Source organism: Phoenix dactylifera, unplaced genomic scaffold, assembly GCF_009389715.1.
Source record: "Phoenix dactylifera cultivar Barhee BC4 unplaced genomic scaffold, palm_55x_up_171113_PBpolish2nd_filt_p 000207F, whole genome shotgun sequence".
Lineage (NCBI taxonomy): Eukaryota > Viridiplantae > Streptophyta > Magnoliopsida > Arecales > Arecaceae > Phoenix > Phoenix dactylifera.
This window is the reverse complement of record NW_024067723.1, coordinates 51,935-57,354: the sequence shown is the minus strand read 5'-3', so window position 1 is coordinate 57,354 and position 5,420 is coordinate 51,935.

Below are 5,420 nucleotides of genomic sequence, written 5' to 3'. Positions count from 1 at the left end.
GACGGTCCTTCTCCAGCAACACTGTTTCGATGAGATTTCGGGCGCCATCGGTAGTGAAGGCAGACCCCGATTTCTCCCCGGAGCCGGATGGTGGTTCTGCAGCCTTACCCTTATCCATCGCCTGGGGAAGAGTCCGGCTGATCACGCTCGGGGCGGGGGTCGCCCCAGGAATTGATAGGGTCCCGCTCGGCCGGGGCCTCGGCGCGTCCCTCCTCGAGTCATCAGGAGCCGACCGAGTCGAAGGCCGGGTTGGGGACCGATCACGTCCGACCCGTCCGTCTTGAGCAGGCTCAGGTGGCACCTCCGGAGTAGCGGCAACCTTACCACCGGAGGGCTGATACAGCGTCAGCTGCCGGTCGGTGCCCACGACATCTCCCTGACCGGTGGGCCCGGACTCGTCGGTCGGCATCGGAGGTATCTCCTTACGGGACTTCTTCGCCGGTGGGGCCCCGCTCGGAAGAGCTCGTTTCCTCCTCCGGACTGCTTCCAGCAGGGACGCCCTACCAACAGCCTTCGACTTCACCGACCGCATGACGTCGTCGACCTCTGCAAGAAGGACGGGATGGTCAGGGACTGAGAAACCGAAAGGAAGAAGGAACGAAAGAGAAGAAAAGAGCTAAAGAAACGATGGCGGACTCACGGTCGGTGGGGACCGAGCTCAAACCGACGTTCACCAAGGTATCCTCAGAAATAAGGCGGCCCACCGGGGGAAGCTGGCCCTCGGCGACCAACCCCTTCAAGGCGGCGACGCCCTCGGATTCCTCCCTCGACAACTTCGACAGGCCAATTGGGGACTTCACCGGCGTCCCCCAGATTGCCCTGATTTCCCAGGAGGGGTCTGCATCAACGAAAAAGAAGCGCTCCTTCCAGTGGTGAATGGAGGTAGGACCCTCCTTGACAAGGCCGCACCCTCGCCGCGCTGCGAAGCACCACCACCCTTTGTCCTGGGGGTGGCCGCTCAGGCCGTAGAGCTCCCAGAAAACGTTCAAGGTGGCGGGAATCGCATGCAAGCGACAGAGAACCTGGAAGACCGTCAGAGCACGCCACGAGTTCGGCACCAGTTGCGTCGGTGCCATTCCTAAACCCCGGAGCACCTGTAAGACTAGGTCTGAAGGGGGAAAGCGGAACCCGGCTTGGAGGATGCCCTCATTGATGGCGATCTTCCCTCGGGGAGGATGAGACATCCTCTCCTCAGGCCCTGGGAGCGTGACATTGCAGGCCTCGGGAAGGTGGTACCGAGCCACAAATCCGTCTAAGTCCTCGGCGACCAGTTTTGACTTGATGCTATCTGCTCCCACTTCGCCCATCCCTAATGGCCAATCTACGGTCAGGACGGGGTCAAGAAGGAGGGAAAGGCCGGAACGACTGGGGTGCACTAGTACAAAAAGAAAAAGTATGAAGAGCTCAAAGTAGAAGAGTGGGAAACTCACTTGAAGAGGAGGAAGAACGGCTCCGAGAGCGTCAAAGGAAAAGCAAGCGAACGTTTCGGCGGCAACAATGGTAGCGCAAAGGAGAAACTCGAAAATGTCCGTAAAGAAGAAGACGGACGGGGGAGGGCCCCCGATTAAATAGGCGAAAGGGCAAGTGACACCTCGATGACGCCAGAAGACGCCTGGCCGCCGAAGGGTCGCTCGCACCCCAAAGGCGAATCGACACCATTAAGGAAGGATGTCCGCCGAAATCCTCAGGTTGCCAGGTCAGCAGCAACCGCCATACGCCATAAAGAAGGCGGGAAGCTTGAAGCGCGCGCGCCTCTCCGAAGGATGGCGGCAATCTCGAAACATCACTCCCTTCACCTGTTCCCCTTCTGGTTCCAGGCTCGGAAGCGGGGGGCTACTGTTATGGGGGAATTGAGCCGCCATGCCCCACGTGATCGGCACGCGTATCCAGGAAAGCTACTGTCACTCCGACCCCGAGTCGGACCTCCTCGGCTCCGCAGCCCGACCCCGGGTCGGCTGCCCTATGATCCAGCACTCCGACCCCGAGTCGGACCTCCTCGGCTCCGCAGCCCGACCCCGGGTCGGCTGCCCTATGATCCAGCACTCCGACCCCGAGTCGGACCTCCCCGGCTTCGCAGCCCGACCCCGGGTCGGCTGCCCTATGATCCAGCATTCCGACCCCGAGTCGGAGATCTTTTGATAACGACAGGCTATTCTCCAGAGGCACGCCGCGGCCTCCTGCTCCACTACTCCCTGCAACGGCTGTACCCGATGCTGCCCACGATCTCCTGTATCGACCGTACAAAGCGGAGCTCCACTACGCCCTGCCATGACCGTACCCGGCGCTGCTCCACGACGCCCCGTAACGGCCATGTCAGTGGCCATTCTATCGTGCCCCACGACGACAAACCCCCCTGAGAGACCTCCCAGCCAGGTATATATGCGACTGGGGGGAGAAGGGGGGGGTAAGCAATACCTCCCAGAGCACTCTCTCCCACTTGGGATTATCATCTCTCCTCCTCCAATCTCCTCTGACTTGACCGTCGGAGGGCCATCACCACCCTGGTGGTGGTGCAAGGCTTGTTTGCAGGTTCCTTGGCGGAAGGTGGAGCGCAACCAGCACCAACCAAGACAACTCAGGCGGAACCCCGTTCACACCGTCGTGTCAATCGTTCTCGGTTTGGACCACCAGCAACAGTATGTATATTTGTTTCCTTCTAATTCTGATTAATATGTAGATGCTTGAAGTTCAAAGATCATAAGCAGTTTTTTCAGTCAACTCCATGACTAATTTGATATGCCTTGCATAATAATCATAAATTGGACGAGAGGGAAGTATTTATGGATCCTTATATTGTTTTACCCTCCAATCTATTATTTTTCATGACAAAAAACCTTTTCTTTTAAACTTATAAGTAAACGTTGACCTTTGCGTGCACCTTGCACTTTCCAAAATTCCTATTGCATTAGCAGAAACAGAACGGTTTGATTAAATGGAGTAAAAGACGAATTAATAAATGGATGAGGATTCAAGATGTGCATTGCCTGCTATCCTCAAGTAAAATTAACTTACACCAACATCCGTACATAGACTTCAATTCTTGCAATACGTGATATAAAATGTTAGTAGAGTATTAGATGCTCAAGCATATACATGAGTGCTTGTAATCTTATGATCCTATACAATTTAGTTAAGCACAAAGCAACAGAACGGATAATGAAACACTTTCATGTTAAAATTTAAGATACATGACAATACTAAATTGCTAGCAAACTATTTTGTGCACACTCATGTACATTTAGCACTCTTTACAATAGAGGACCTAGGTTGAAGTGGGTACATTGCGTATTTAAAATGGAGACTCAACTTGTGTTGCATTCTCCATTTTCCATTTGGATACTAATAATGAAATCGGTACTAATATTCTTGGCCTTTATTAAAGACTATTGTCTAATATGCAACATATATTAATAATACCAATACTAATATGCTCGGATATTATTAAAGTTTGCTGCTCAATATGCAACAAAATTTTGGCTGTTCAAACTTTTTTTTATTATAATTTGTTACGTCGTCATATTGTATTGAAAGAGCAGTTAGAAAAATGCGAAAAAGATTGTACTCATGCATCAAGTATTAATAATGCTGGTATTGCCGGTGAAAATTTCTGATTGAGGCTCTTGAAACTCTTGTACAGAATTTTCTATTAGCTATGCGGATGCTAGTATTAATGACATCACAAGAGTTTCTACTTAGTATTAAAAATCATTACTTAATATGCAACATAAACTTAGCTAGCCTTATATATATTATAATTTATTACATTCTTATATTGTATTTCAAAAATATCTAAAAATGAAAAAAAAACTATACACCACCAATCATGAAAGGCTAGTATTAATGACATTATTATTAATGATAGGAGCATGGGAGGTTTAGCTTATACATTTATCTATTTTCCATGTGGATGCCAGTATGTTTGATTAGTTAAAATTTATCCTTTAATGTGCAGCAAAAAATTAGGTTTAAATTTTTTTATTTATTATAATTATTACATTGCTATATTATATATCAATAATATAAAGAGAAAAGACTATCTCACAAGCATCACATAGGTTTTGTGTTAGTTATATCTCCAACCTTGAACATAGTTTGGATGGTAGAGACTCCAGGGACATAAGCAAGTAGCAATATATTTTTGTTGTATCTTTTTAAACTGGATGAACAACACATGACAGGCCTGATGAGAAGGTCACATGTCACTAAACTAGAAGGTGACATGACAGGCCTGATGAGAAGGTCACATGGCCACAAGGTAAAATTCACTGAGAGAAAGAAATTCCGTATTACAGCTGTCCTGAAAAAAAAGGTTTAACTCGCCCAGCGTGTGGTTTAACCCAAACCCATTTGAAGGGGAGCGGGCAGTGCCGCTAGTGCGCTATGCTCAATGATATATTATTTTTTTTACATAAATCTTTTTTTAAATATTAAATTTTATATAATATTTTTTAAAATAGATATTTATATGTATATTTTCATAAAATACTTATTTTATTATTCTATTTTTTTAATCCTTATTGTTGTATATGTATACACGTCATCTAATGCTGTTAAAAAAATTAACGGTTTCAAATTAAAATAACCAAAATATTGTTAATGGGTAGATATATGAAAAACAAAAAATAATTTAAAAATTCTATTTAATTTTTAATTAAAATAAATATGGTTTTATAAATGGTACTAAAACGGCTATATTAAAGGTATTTATGTAAAAACAATATTTTATGAAGATCAAAAAATAAATATAAATTTTTAATAAAAATTATGTAAATTTAAATTTTTAGAAGGATGGTGATGAAAAAAAATCCTATAATAAATTTATCCAGTGCATTAATAAATAGCATCATACCACCGTTGATAGATCAACGGACGATATACATTTAATTTAAAACCTATAACGCCGTGCAATCACACTCCTCCTAAATCCGAATCCATTTTTTTCCTTGGCAACCATCGCATAATCGTCGTGCTTTTGCGTCAAGACTGCCAACCAAGAGACCAACGCGGTTATTTCTCGGCTGTTCGTCTTCCCTGAGATTTTGAAATGGACGGTTAGAATCCATGGACCATCGGTGTTCCCATGTGAGTGTTTTAATAACTTCTTCCGAGCAAAGCCCCATGGCTGCTACGTGGCTCCTGGACTTCCTATTTCCCGCTCTCGCTCTCTCTCACTCTAGCCAGTTTTAGAAGCCAAGGAGTCTCTCTCGTCGTTTTTCTGAAAATCCAGGCAAGGCCTAGAGTTTTTACTCTCTTTCCCACTTTGGAGAAACCCCGATCTTTCGCTGGTATTTCGTAGCTCGATCTTTGTTAGGTTGCACTTTTGATACCCTTTAGGGATTTAGGTACCGGATCCTGCTCCTCGGACGGTTATTGTGGTTTTTTTTTTTCTTGAGGCGCCGCATTTCTAGTCTAACGCCATT